The following is a 15,530-nucleotide window of genomic DNA, read 5'->3' on the forward strand; positions in this document are numbered from 1 at the left end:
CTCTTCCTGAGACACACTGTGACCTTGTTTCCTCTCCTGGCCTCAGCTTTACCATCTCTCAGATGGGACCATTTACATTGTTTATTTCAGTGAGACAAATAGGGATTTCCGCTTCCAGTATAACTGAGTAGCTTGTATCTGACCAACTCGACCATAGATGACAACTCTAAACTGTGAGAAACTGGGGAGTGACCAGAGCAGGCAGATAGTGGAAGGAGTCAGCATGTGGAAGACAAGAATATGGCGGGTGAATTCCCCGTTCCTCAGTTCAGCGGTCTCCATCAGTGCTGTGCAGGGGCAACTAAAACTCTGTAAAAAACACAAAATTTTACTGCCCTGAATAACCAGAGGACAGAATTTGGGATAATAATAGCTGCTGGAGGGGCCCTGGGAAGCACCCCGCCCGCAGCGTCAACGAGAGGCAGCCACGGTCCGCGGACCACGCGCTGCGCTTGCACCTCCGGCTGCTTCCTCCTTCGCAGCCGCCCCCGCTCAGGGCCAGGGCCACCAGGTGGGGCGGGGCCCGGGGGAAGCAGGGCCTGGGGAAGGCGGGGCTCCTGGCGAATCCCGGGTTGTCTTAGTTGTGGGAGGGGTTCTTCAGGAGGCAGGGGCCGGCGGGCCTCCTGGTGCCTTCGCAGGGCTGAGTGTGGCGCAGGCACTAGCTGGTGGGACCACCGAGGAAGCCACCATCTTCAGGATGGCGTCCTTGCAGGTGGCAGCGGCAGCGGGGGTGGGGAGGGGATGGGGGAGGAATTGGTGCTGATGATGGCGGACATCATGGAGGTGGTGGAGATGGTGGGGGAGGAGGAGGAGGAGGATGAGCACCAGGAGCAGGGGCCGGCAGAGCCAGGGTGGGGACCCAGGACCGTCCGCCCCCGCTGGAGGCACTGCGGGTTCTTCAGGTGGAACTGAGCACTGTGAATGCCTGAGCCAGCGGGGCCTAATCTCGGCCAAAGCACAAAATTGGTCAGAGACGGAAGCCTCATTTGGATCGAAGAAGGGCTATCATCCAGGTCATCCTTGGCTTCTGGGCCAAAGCCAACCACCCCTGGATGTCAGCCATGATCGGGGACCAAGATAAAGGTGCGCTCAGCTACACGATCAATTTGGAGGTGCAGGAACTGGGCCATCCCACGTACTGCCGCAGGTTGATGTTTCTCTTTCAGAACAACCCCTACTTTTGGAATGAATCCCTGCTTCTGGTCGTTAAGGAGTATCAGCTTAGCTTTGCTGGATATAAGGTGTCTTGTTCCACTCCAGGCTAGTGGTTCTGGGATTACGAACAGGGAGCCCCCAGCCACAGGCAGGACACCATCAGCCTTAACTTCCTCAGCTGGTTGTCAGACCACAACGTCCCAGGGTCTAACAGGATTGCTGAGATCATCGGCAAGGACCTGTGGCCCAATCCCCTGCACTGCTACCCGAGGGAGGAAGGCACCGGGAGAGAGCTGCAGATGAAGGTGACGGAGCATCAGAGTTTGGCCAAGTAGAAAAAGAGCCAGGAGGTGTCCACAGCTGCAAGAAATGGGTGGATGTGTCTACCAGGTTCTGGGGTACAGTAGAGAAATTAGGAAAGGATAGCCAGTGGAGGTTCCAGAGAGTGGGCACCTCTTACCTGGAATGATGCTGAGAAAGAGGTAAACAAGCTAACAAATGAAAAAAAAAAAAAATATATATATATATATAGCTGCTGTAAAGTGGGAGTAGAAATTCCAGAAAGGAGAGAGACAGAGAGAAGTTGCTCCAAATTCTGTGTATAAACTGCCCAAAGATCTGGCCAATCTCTGAACCTTGTATTCATGACTCATGTTCATTCATGCATTCAGGAGCAGACTCCAGACAGCTCAACTAAAGCGAAAGGAACTGAGCTGAGATTTCAGTCGCAATGTACTCTGGGGTTGGGTGGGAACAGGAGATTATGCATTTAATTCCAGGTAAGATATGAGTTTGCTAAAACAACAACAGCAAATTTAACCCTGTTTGGATTATAACAGAATCCAGAGTGTTTACAACATATCATTCATGGTGTTTGGTACACACCCAAAATTACTTGGCTATAGAGATAGGAAAAGGGGGCCCACTCTCAAAAGAAAAGGACAGTTCATGAAAAGTGACTCCAAGATGACTCAAATGTTGAAATTAGCAGACAAGGATTTGTTTTAAAGCACTGGCTATAATCATGAATGAAAAAAATAGGGAGTGTAAAGGAAAATATGCTCCTCAAAATAAAAAGATAGGAAATTTCAGCAGAAAAACAGAAACCCTTTATAAAAATTACCAAATGGGAATTATTTTCAAAGTGCAAATTATAATATATGAAAACTTAAAAGTCAGTGGACGGGATTAACAGCAAAATGGAGATGATGGAAGAAAGAGAGATTTTAAGATAGAGCAATATAAATTATTTGATCTGAAGAACAGAAAGAAAAAGGGAAAAAAAGTGAGTTTCAAGGATCTGTGGGACAATGTCAAAAGGTCCAACTTATACATCTTTAGAGTCAAAGAAGAAGAGAGAGAATGGGATAGAAAAAAGATTTAAAGAACCAAAGCCCCAAACTTCTTAATTTTGGTGAGAAGAAAACCATGAATTCCAGCAAGACAAATACAAGGAAACCACATGTAGGCATGTCCTCGTCAAACTGCCCAAAGGTGAGGACAAACTTACGAAAGGAACACAGAACCTGCATGTGATTATCACTGACTTCTCCCTAGAAACCATGGAGGCCAGAAGACAGTGGAACAATAGCTTGGAAGGATTGAGAAGAAAAACATCGTCCCAGCCCAAATTTCTAAATACAATGAAAATATCCCTCAAGAATGCAGGAAAAAAATAAATATTTTCAGATTTTAAAAGCAACACGAATGTGTTGCAACAGAACTGCATTACAAAAAATGCTAACGTAAGTTCTTTAGGTGGAAGGAGAATGATAACAGTTAGAAACTGAGGTCTATAAGGATTGAAGAGCATCAGAAATAGTCATCTCTGGGGAAATAGAAAAGGTTGGCTTTTTCTCTCTTAATTTGTTTAAACACATAACTGCTTAAAGAAAAAGATACAGTATTGTCTTGTGAGTTTCAAGTATATGTAATAATAGATATATGATTGTATAAAGGATGGTATAGCACAGAGAGGTTGTTGGACATATACGGCTGCAAAGTTTCTATATTTTATACCAAGTGGCACAATATTACCTTCATGTAGGCTGGGTGAATGGAAGACGTATATTATAATTCCTTGGGCAGCCACTAAAACATAATGCAAGAAGGTACAGCTAAATAGCAATTTGAAATTAATACAGAATTTTAAATGAGATGGACTGAACTCTTGGCTTGAATAAGCAGTCCAATGAGATCATGACATTATAAATTTTATGTATAAAGGCAGAACGTAGACATTCCAAAGGCCTTCTCACCTAACAAAGTTTTTATACTTTTAAGCAAATGTAGATGTAAATATTATCCCCAGGGCAACAAATTATCAATTAAGATAATCAAAGTTGCATCCTTTTTAGGTATTAAAGGTCGTAATTCACAGGGCAGATCAAAAATTTTTGCAGGCTGGGTATCTTTAAACATTTCTTGGTACCAGTAATACTTTTAGGAACAGTTTTACATCATGAAACAAAGCTTTAAGTCTTTGCACAGGACTTCCCCCATTTTTAGCAGAAGGAGATGGATTCCTGGGCCAATGTTCTCAACCTGATCGGAACTAAGTTTGTGGTGCAGAACAGTGTCTGCTTCACTGCAGCTAGGGAGGTAGAGGAAATTTTCCCACCACTTCCCCTTTCTGAGATTTCTTTTCCCAGCAGTTGGAAGAGCACATAGTTTCTTGGACAAGGTGATAACGTCCATCAATTATCTCAGAGGGAAGAGGAGATTTGAAAGCTCACAACTTAGAAGTTAGGAAAGAAGGGGGCCCAAAGAGAACTTTAGCAGATGGAATAGGTGGTATGTAATCTTCAGCCATGGTTGTGGAGAAGCTGGCAGGTGGGTCAGTTGCTGAGAGGAATAAGGAAATGCTTCTTAAGTGCCTCAACTTGGAGGCACTTGAGAGAAAGGACCAGGCGAATCCATCCCCAAACGTCCAAGATGTGGCTGAAGACCAGGCCATGAGAACCCATCAGACACCCCAAGGTGGGGATGAGAACCAGGCCGTGAGAATCTGTCCCCAAGGATCCAGGGTGGGGATAATGGAAAATGAAGCAGCAGATGTTGGGTGCACAGAACCAGGGGAAAGGGTGGGTTTCCTAGCCATTTTTAAGGCTACCTTCCTCTTTCCTATTAATCCAGCCACTATGGGGTCATGGGCTTAGTCAGGAAAACCTGAATGCCAGCCTCCACTGGGCCACTGACTTTTCGCCACCACAGACAATCCATTTCCTCTCTCTAGGCCACAATTTCGTCACCTGTGAAACAGTGGGTGGGATTACACGATCCGAAATGCTGTTTTCAGGGAGGTGTTACGTAGCTGCAGAACCCACTGGTCCAGACACATGGTATTCCCTTGTGATTAGTCATGCGTGCAGCATTTCCCCTGTTGACTGTCATTTCAAGTCCCCCCTGCATGATTTTCTTCCCTTGTAATCACATGCAATCTATACTATTACTTACCTAATATTTTGATTTAATCTGGCTTTTAAATTTTATTTAATTTATCATAAAAGGAAGGTTCCTATTCCTATCACAGTTGGAACAGTCCTATCACTTGCCCAAGAACAGTGACAGATGGAAAGTAAAATGATATTTGGATTCTTCTGCTTGTGGAAGTTTCTTATCCTGAGGTCCAATCTCTCTGCGGGACAAAGGGCATGTAGCAGGTGTTCCAGAGAGGTTAAAGATGGACCAGCAACTAGCTGAAGCTGTCTGCATCAGAAAACTAGGAAAAAATTTAAAAGCTACCAGTAAGGATGCTGAAAAACCAGAACTCTCTTAGTCTGCCAGACAGCACTTAGAATGGTGTGGTCACCTAGGGTGACAATTTGACAATACCTATTGAAACGGGAAAAAGTGCACATCTAACATTTTCACTCCTCACTATACAGCCCAGGAAAAGTCTTGCCCACGTGCATTATGACACATGAAGCAGCATTATTTGTAATAGCACAAAATGAGAAATTACAATCAAGGCAAAAATAGATATGAATGTCTTTTACAAGCATTCTGGAATATGTGTGGCTTTAATGGATGAAACATAATGGACCTAATTAAAGGGAAGGAATTTAATGGCTGTTTAAAATGGAATCAGTCAAATCAATTACACATTGGGATATAGCACACCCTTTAAAGGGTTAGTGGTTGAGTCTCTACAATTTCCACTCCTTCTGTTTTGTAATAGCATGGTGTTACACATAAAAGTAAATCCACAAGCTGCTAAATCCGTGAGAGTGTTGTATTTCTAAGAAGAGAATCTTAAAACAGGTTATTCAGGGCTCTGAATTCAGGTATAGGCATTCCAGAATCTTCTCACAAGCTCAGTGGATTGTACAACCTCCACACCTTTTGTAGCATTGGTCATTCATGACTGCCCATCAGTGATTCCTTTCAGAATCACCACAAGTGATGAGTCATTAAGGCTATCTGACTGCACTTCCACAAAAAAAATGGTAATTTTAGCAAAAAGTGTTGTTCATCTTTATGTGTGTGGAAGAATAATGTCTTTAAATGATTTCCGATTGACAATCCCACAATGGTAAAATGTCCAAGTTAAACCTGCCTGGTGGATGGCAGTTCTTTGGAGTACAGTAAAGATGTTGGAGAATCTGAATTCTAGCCCAATTCTGGGGGTATTCTACGTTTCTTAAAATTACTTGATTATCATTACAAAGTTGGATGCTTTTTATGCTAATAGCAAATTTCTATATACCGTGTCTGTCCAAGGCTTCAGAATGTCTGTCTCAGAGAGATAGGCATTATATTTATGAACAGTGACAAATATGCTGTGCGTATCTATAATTTCAACTTCCGGTGTTTGTGACTTGATTAGCTCCATCCTGTGCGATGTTACCCAGCGGAGAGCCAGTTAGCCCTTGTGATGTTTTGTGTGGCTGTAGACCTTGGCGACATGAAAATGATACGCAAAGCAAGGCTTTATGATTATAGAATCAAAGTTACTGAATTTTATCATTGAAAGTAGAAACTTAACATGTATAAACAAAAACCAATGAAAGAAGGTAGTCATTTCATTGGCCCATTAAAAAGAATCACCCTAAGAACCTAGAGACAACATCAATATCCTTCCAAAGGGGAAATGGGTAAGTAAGTTGCAATATATCGCTACAATGGAATCTTACACAGCAGTTAAAATGCATGAACTAGGGCTATGTATGTGAACCTGCCAAGCTCAGAAACCTAAGCAGCAGAAAACCAGCTGCAGTCTGCAAAGTGCTGCCTCGGGATGGGGGAAGATGTGCAGGAAAATGATCAGCTGTCTGTTTAGGAGGCTGGCTATTTCTAGAGAAAAGCGTTGTGGCAGTGAGAGGGATGAAGGGGAACTGCATCAGGGAGGGATTCACAGGGGACTTAGAGAAAACTTCAGTGCTCCTTTCATTAGCAGAGTTGCGACTGCAAAACTACTCCTACGCTTATTTGTTATAGCTGCTTGGATGTCTAAGGTGCCCTATTAGGCTGGGTCATATGGCATTGCTGCTATTTGTTTTAATCGACAAAATAGCCACTTCATATGGTGTGACCTCATAGAATGTTGATGGTGATGATGATAAAGGATTGAAAGGGGGCTCTCGTTCTTGTCGTGTGATTCACTGACATTTCAGGCCTGCAGGCGCACCCCTCCTCTCCAGTTGTCTGGTTACCAGCAGGGCGGTGCGGGAGTCACACTTTGGAAAGCACTGATTTAGTAAAGGTTGCCGTGGTTCTGTCATAAATTGAGACCTGTGGTCTGGCCTTGGGGATGAGAAACTTGTGGCCTGAGACTAGCAACAGGGGAAAGAGAGGGTGCTGCTGTAGGGGCTGCAGAGAAGAGGCAGTGCAGCCGGGCCACAGGCAAGGTGCTCGCGCCCTAGGCTGCCAGATCAAGGTCAGGGCTCGGGTAGTCCTTAAGGTCACCTATTTGCTGAACGAGAGGCAATTGCCTTCTCTCTACCTCCTGCTCCTTAGGTTAGAGATCAAAGATGATTCAGATACCAAAACCTTAGTGAGAGTAGTGGGGAGCTAGACACTTTCTGTATATGCTCTCACCATCACCAGAGGCCCCGCAAGGTAGACATTAATCGTCTCAGTTTACAGACAGATGAGGCCCAGAGACGTGAAGTCGCAGAACCCGAGCAGGAACCTGAGGAGAAATACCCTCTATAGGTTTGCAAAAGGAGAAGCGGTCCTGGCTGCTTCCTCTTGAGAAGCCGGGGAGGGCAGCTTCCTGGCTCCATGGGCTTTGTAAGCATGGCAGGACTGCGCCCCGCGGCTGCCCTGTGACTGCCCACAGCAGACCAGGGCAACGGGCTGCTGCACCGCAGCCTGAGTCACCTTGCCCACCGCTCGGGGATGTGGACAGCTGCCTTCGCTTCTTGGGTGTGGGTTCTGTCCGGCAGAAGTCCCACCGCGACGGAATGAATTACTCGAGACTCTGGAAAGTCAAGAGAGCGAGAGGGAGTCTGAGACCAACTCCCCGAGCCTCTCAAACCCCTCCCATATTGATTGTGCACAATCAAAGAATGAATCACAAACAATTGTCACGGAATGCAGGAGCTTAAGGAAAAACAGTAACGGTAAGAGATCAGGTTAGAGATCAAATTTCACAATGAGTTCAAAGGCTTAATTTATCCTCAGGACAGTATTGGAGGGAGGGAAACAAGGTACATTCTTCAGATGTAAGAAGTTGATTACAAAACAGACCACCAGACCTCCAGTTTCTAGTCTTGGGGGCTATAGACTACTTAAACAGCAGAAAGCATCCCCAGTGTTTATAGCTGAGGGCATGGGTCATGAGTAAACCCTGAACTATGGACCTATGCTTACGATAAACAATCCATGTCCTGCGTTTATAGCAAGGGACACACAATGGCTTTGCCATTGTGGACGCAGCCCTAAGCTAAAACCTCAATTATGCAAGCAAGGCATTGTCTCTGCTTTTTATGGCAAAGAATGCAGATGCACAGGCACCTGCTAGCAAAGCACATTTGTTCTTCCTAAAGGTCACAAGCAGCTGGGGTCTGTTAGAATGTATTAACCCAATCATGGGCTCCCACACTTGGGTTTTCCCCTGACTCGTGACTGCAGAGGTAGTGGGGCGAGTAGGTGGGGACTGACAGAAAGTTTACAGGGTTGATCACATGACCCACTCAGGCTCATGGGAGCCAGAAGTTGGAGTCAGGAGACCCGGCCATGTAGGGTGCTGGAGTCAGCTTCACCATCTTCCCCTCCATCACCTCCATCATTCCCACCACTACTTCCATGATCACAATCACCACTACCCCGACCAGTTCCATCATCACCATGACTATTGCTACCACGTCTACCATTTCTACCGTCTCTACCTGTACTTTCACCATTTCTACTACCTCTGTCAGTATCACCCCCACCTTCACGGCCACCATCCCTCCCACCATCTCCCCCTCCAATATCAGCACCATCATCTGCTCCCTGCCACCTCCACGATCTCCACCACTATCTTCTCCTCCTCCATGTCTACTATCACCACCGTCATTTCCCTCTCCAACACCTCCATTATTCCTAACACTACTTCTATGATCACCATCACCTCCACCATCATCATCTTCCCACCATCTCTATCAATTTCTACCATCTTCACCACTACTTTTGCCACTTTACTACCTCCATCATTATCACCACCACCTTCACGATCACCATCACCTCCACCAGCTCCACACCTCCATCATGATAAGCACTGTTCCCCGCACAGCATAATTACTACTCTGGCACCATGCATCATCTACTTCAACTCAGAAATTGCTTCACCAGCCTATCAGGTGGGTATTATTATCACCATTATATAATGAAGCTTGAGGAAGAGTCAAAACTAGGTCCAGGTCATTCCTCTTGACACCCTTAACAAGGAGGTTTTGGGACCACCTGTTAACATGGAATATGACCCAATATGGAGATGCTGTTTCTTTCAGTGGGTCCGTTCTGGAGAGGCAGAGAAGAGCAAACAGTTCTCTACAAGAGGGTTAATACTTACGAAAGGAGTTTGGGAATCACAGGAACCTGAGGCTCAGAGACATCAAGTGTCCTGCTCAAGGTCATACAGCCAGTAACTGCCAGGATTTAATCAGAGGGTGTCTGCTGTCAAAGCCGACAGGATCACAGGCTTAACCTCTGCCTCAGTCACAGAGCTGGGGTGATGCAAGTTCTTTGCAAACTCTCAAGGCTGTGGCAGCCATGGAAGCGTGCCACTTGGCCCTCTTCAAGAGGGAACCTGCCGCAGGGTGTGCATTCAGCAGACAGCGTCCAGTCCTGGATGACTCAGGACTCTGCCTCAGCTGGTAAGTTCACGACAGGTGCGTCCCAGTGACTGAGCATGGCAGTGCCACAAGGTCCTGCCATTTCTGGGCAGTGTGGGGGTCTCCTCTGGGCAGTATAAGTGCCCAGGCTCCCTGTTGACCTGGCTGAGCCTTCTCAGAGCTGCACCAGTCTGAGGCTTTTCCTACACAATCCTCTTGTCCTCCCTGTCTCTTTTCAAAAGTGCCTGCCTTTTCCTGTTCTCTCTCCCCTTTATCTTTTGAAGGCACTATCCCCTATAAATAAATTATTTCCTTTTATTTAAATTTTTTTTTTTTTTTTTTTTACTGAGTATAGTTGACTTGCAATGCTGTGTTAGTTTCTGGTATATAGCATTGTGATTCAGTTATACACATATGATATATATATATATTATAATACACATATATATTTTCACATTCTTTTCCATTATACATTATTATAAGATATTGAATGTAGTTCCCTGTGCTAGGCTGTAGGTCTCTGTTGTTTATCTATTTTATATATAGTAGTGTGTATCTGTTGATCCCAAACCCCTAGTTTATCTCTTCCCACCACCCTCTTCCCCTTTGGTAACCATAAGTTTATTTTCTATGTCTGTGAGTCTGTTTCTGTTTTGTAAATAAGTTCATTTGTGTTATTTTTTTCAGATTCCACGTATGATATTTGTCTTTGTTTACTTCACTTAGTGTAATAATCTCTAGGTCCATCGTGTTGTTGCAAGTGGCATCACTTCATTCTTCTTACGGCTGAGTACTATTCCACTGTATATATAGACCACATCGTCTTTATCCATTCATCTGTCAAAGGACATTTAGCTTGTTTCCATGTCTTGGCTATTGCAAATTGTGCTGCTATGGACATTGGGGTGTATGTATCTTTTCAACTTGGAGTCTTCTTTGGATATATGCCCAGGAATGGGATTGCTGGATCATACGGTAACTCTAGTTTTTTAAGGAATCTCCATACTGTTTTCCATAGTGGCTGCACCAATTTACATGCCCACCAAAGCGTAGGAGGGTTCCCTTTTCTCCACACCCTCTCTAGCATGTATTATTTGCAGACTTTTTGATGATGGCCACTCTGATTGGTGTGAGGTGATACCTCATTGTACTTTTGATTTGCGCTTCTCTAACCATTAGCGATGTGGAGTATCTTTTCTTGTGTCTGTTGGCCATCTGAATGTCTTCTTTGGAGAAATGTGTATTTAGGTCTTCTGCCCATTTTAAAATTGTGTTCAGTTATTCTTTATAGTGTCTCTCTCTCTTTTGGGGGGGGGAGTGGGCAGGGCAGGTTAGAAAAGAACCGCTTTATTGCTTTGCCAGGCGAAGGAAGTCACAGCCTTAAAGACTGTGAGCCCATTATGGCACTGGGGCCTTGAGGTTTTATAGACAGGGTGATAACAATCAGGACATTTTACAGGGCGCTACACTCATCTTAACCTAATGACTCTTAAGGACAAACTCCGGAAGGTCTGTCCATTCTTCTGAGATTATCAGCCCGTTCTCTCCTTCCTGGAGTGTAGCCGCTGGGTTAAATTTATTCTCATTGAAGAGTGAATCAGCAGACAGTTTTCCAGGGAAGTCAGTTTGTTAGTTTGCTTTATACGCCTTCAAATCCCCACTGTGAGTTCATTGCTTCCATTTCTCTGGAAACAGGGAAACGGGTGTCTCCTCTAGCTGCTGAATTGGGGCATCATCTGGGGCACCTGAAAACCAGTGGGAGATTTTGGTACTCATTTCTGACGCATAGACCTCTGCGTCTCCTTTGTCCTGAATTTGAGACATCAAGTCATTTAAAAATAAGGTGACATTTCTAGATTCCTCAGGTATGGAAGTACAATAGGCAGCGTGAATCACAGCACAGGTTCCTCCTCGTGCAGCAAGTGCAATGTCTAAGCCCATGATACCGCCTTCCTCCTTGAAGACACCTTCGTATTCAGCAGAGACAGGCTCCACGGGCTGTCGTTTATAGCCTTTTGCATTAAAGAGACTTCAGTGCTGTGATTGGCCAGTTAGCCCCACTATGGGAATGATGGTCTTTTAAAAATTTTTTAAGGAATGATGGTCTTGCTTAAAGAAGCTAATTTACAATTTAGAACAGAATAGGTGGCTCCAGCATCCACCAAGAAATCCACTAATTGAGACCCCACTATTCATTGTGCCCGCTGCTCCTGAGAACCTGTAGTTACTGGGGTCTCTAAGAGGGCCAGGAACCCTGGGTTTTTATAGTCGCTAGCTCCCTTATAATTTTTTTTCCCAAGCTTCTCTTTAATCTTTAAATATATTCAGTTGTCTTCCAGTAAATGTTTGACAACTGACTCCCTCTCCAACAACGATAGAAAGGTAGATAGATGGATAGATACCCTAATTTATACTCACACCATGGCCAATTTTAAGCAACACCAATATTTTACTGAACATGGGGTTGGTCATGAGCTGGCATGAACTAGCTTAATAAGCACATCACTGATTTTAAACATGTTTGTATTTTTTTCTGGTATCTGAAGGCTGGTGGTCTATTTCTATTGTCTTTTGTTTCTGCTCATTTCTACTCAGGGTGCTGTACTTCCTTCTCTGTGTGTGTGATTTTTTTTTGACCGCGACCTGTTCATTTCTGTGGAATTTTATTATAGGTGATACTTGAGTTCTGGCGTAAAGTTAAGTTCCACGAGTGAGCAGTCAACTTTGCTTCTACTAATCCCTGGGGACTCTACTTTCAACTTGTAACATCTTAAATTAATTCTTTCTTTCTTTTTTTTTTTAGCATGAATTCAGGACACACACCAAGTGAGGACCGCTTTGTGATGACGAATTCTCAGTTGAGATTTTTTTCCCCTCCACTCACCCCTAAGATTGAGACAGGCGAGTTTCGTAGCTGTCTCCTCTGTCTGGCAGGGTTTTTTTCTTACTCATCCTTACAGAGAGGGTATAGTCCTTCGGGGTTCAGCTCTGTCACAGAATCTACTGTTAAATTCTCAACTTTCGGAGTTCCCTAGACTGAGTCCTGCCCTTATACCCTCTGCATCCTTTAAAGGCGAGGCTCAAATTCTACAGAGTTTGAAAGAAACCCTCAAGAAAAATCTGACTTCCATGGATGCTCACCACCCAATATCCCTGACCTCATGTCTTTGGAGATTCCATGGATTCCTTACCTTTGTGCTAGATCAGCAAAGTGTTTAAAAGATGCATTCAAGTATTTTATGCAGTATTTTAGTTGTTTCAGTGGCCAGAGTATTAGGGTGTCTAATCCTCCATAGGGCTAGAATTAGGAGTCTCTATATTACTTCTCTCTCTTTTTTTTTTTTTTGAAGTACAGTCAGTTATAATGTGTCAATGTCTGGTGTACAGAACAATGTCCCAGTCATGCATATGCATACATTATATTACTTCTAATATATAAATGACTTCATGGTGTGTGAAATTTCCTAGAATTTTGTTCTTCATCCTTTCCATCTTTGAACAAAATCCATTGTTCATTAGACTATAAAAGTTTGGCACAATTTGTAGCGGTTGAGTAGACACCACTGTTGCTCTGCTCTTTATGAACTGTTTACACAAACTTGCATGAAAAGAAAGCACTTTTGACACAAAGCTAACAGTTAATAATGTGACATCTCATGTTTCTATCCACGCTCAAAACCAAACCCACTGACTCTGAACTCAAAACCTGCTCCTCTGTCTTCCCTCTTGGAGCCAGTGAATGACATTCCCTCCACCCAGGGAGCCATGTCAAAGACCTGAAGTCCATCTTCCTCCTGTACCACATTCTCCCCCTACATGCAACCTGTTCCCTGTCATTTGATGATATGGCCCCTGTATTTCTGGAGTTTCTCACCCATCTTCATCCTCCATCTGTACTCAGCCTAAATTATAATCCTTAATTTAACCCTCCCCATCATCTCTCATCTAGCCTTCAATGGGATCCTCGTCTAATAGAACATTATTTGATGGTTAATCTTCCTGACAGTCCTATGAGGTGGGTACTGTTACTATTCCCATTATACAAATGAAGAAGCTGAGGCTTATAAAGGTTAAGCGATGGTCCCAGGGCTGGTCAGTGGTGGAGCCTGACTCCATGCAGTGGTCTAAGCTAAAGCCTACATCTTAGCCATCTCTACATTTGTTTTCCTACTGTCAGCCTCACCTCCTCTAATTCACAGTCGCAGCATCTAGGGGGATCTTTCTAAACTGCAAACACTGATCACATCCTACCTCAGCTCAAAACCCTCCAGTGGTTCCCCACTGACTTGGGATCGAGCATCAGCTCTTCAATCAGGCTGATGTGCGCAGTCTCCACTGCTTTATCTCCTACTACATAAATACCCCTTCCCCATCCCAAGCTGCTGCAGCCACCTCATGGCCCATTCCCAGTATCTGAAGGGAAGCCATGCTCTCCCATCTGTCTGTGACTTCAGCTCATACTGTTCTCTAACTACATACATTTTCTTGGTGAACTCCTACACATCCCTCAATACCCAGTCCAAATGTTACTTAATGGAGGACTTTCCTGACCTCCCCCAGGAAGAACTAGTCACTGCGTCCTTTGCCCTATAATACCTTGTCAGGAAATTCTCGATCTTTAAGGATCATTTGTACCAGAAAAAGTCAAATAAAAGCAAATCCAGTTAGAATGAAACTAAAATTTCATAGTAAATATCAAGAAGAAAAGAAGGATTTGATTGAGACTCTACCTCTAAAAATGAAACTAAATGGAACTACAATTTACAGGCATTATTCTATCATTAACTGACAGATTACAGTTACAATTCTGTACTAATTCTTAGAGTAAACAGATGATGAAGCCAGAGTTGATATTTCGTTTTCTTTTTGGGGTAATTTCCTGACAAAATTTTGCTTGAGAGCATGATATGACAGACTTTTCTACAAGTTTCACACCATGATCATACAGAGAGTCATATTTGCAAAAATTATTATCAGATGCTAACAGTTTCCCAGAAAGTCTTCCTTCATAATGAAATTATTCTCTTTTAAGCACCTGTCCTGTCTTTTCATCATTTCCTCTTCTTTAGTTGTATCTTGGTCTAGGAATCACATTGGCTAGAAGCCATCTGTCGAAATTTTTGGGGGTGCTTTGAATAGCTCCCCAATGTCACTTACATCAACTTCAGGAAATTCTGTAACTTAGCAAGAATAGCAGTTTTATTTTGCAAATGGTGGCAAACACTCAGACGCTGCATTCAGCAGGGAGGATCAGCAGGTCTGTACCCTGGTTGATTCTTCTGGGGCAATGTCAGTTTCCTGGGTCTGATAATGCATTGTACTTAGCTGAGATGTTGCCATTGGGGGAAGCTGGGTGAGGGACGCACCTCGCTGCTTGATCCGATTTTGGCAACAGCTTAGGAGTCTATAATTATTCCAGAATAAAAGTTTACAGATGTAAAAATAATTCACAGCCAAGAGGAGCCTAAGGAAATACAGAGACTAAATAACATGAGAACTAAACTTATCCATTAGACTTACAGAGGATCAGATACTTCATTAAAATTTTCTTGCGATGATCACTTTTGCTTTCCTAGGCAACCTCATCACCAGGTGGGGAGTAGGAGTTTTCACTGAATACTTGAGTTTTCACTAACTTCTTTCATGAAACTATAATTATTTACTTAATTACTTAACTATAATGATTTACTTAACTACTCATTGGACTGTGAACTCCTTAATGGCTGGAAATGGATTTTTATTTATCTTTCTGTTTCCAGTGCCCATTTATGAGGTCTGGCATGGATTAAACCTTTGATAAAAACGTAACGCGAATGAATAAATGAATGAAGACGTGAACAAAGGGACTAGACGATTGAGTTTCTGATCTGGCCCTGGCACAGCTAAACCCTGGGAAGGGCCGGGCCATGCCAGTTTCTTCTGAACACCTTGGTCTGATTTTTGGATGTAACCATAGTCACCCCAGGTGATGTGAAGCCTGCCCGTAGGATACACTCTGCTTACTCTTAGCAGATGCAATCAGGTGATTTTGCCCACATACCCTTCTTGGCCCCCGCAATCAGTGAAGACAGCTTGGGGGATTTTTAGAAGTGGTATGTTTGGAAAAGCCCAGTT

At 43.8% G+C, this 15,530-nt stretch overlaps 1 pseudogene; it reads left to right on the forward strand.

Annotated features, from left to right (window-relative positions):
• The first annotated feature begins 765 nt into the window (after positions 1-765).
• LOC116657656 lies at positions 766-1,490 on the forward strand (annotated as a pseudogene).
• Positions 1,491-15,530: the final 14,040 nt, after the last annotated feature.

Source organism: Camelus ferus, chromosome 18 (assembly GCF_009834535.1).
Source record: "Camelus ferus isolate YT-003-E chromosome 18, BCGSAC_Cfer_1.0, whole genome shotgun sequence".
NCBI lineage: Eukaryota > Metazoa > Chordata > Mammalia > Artiodactyla > Camelidae > Camelus > Camelus ferus.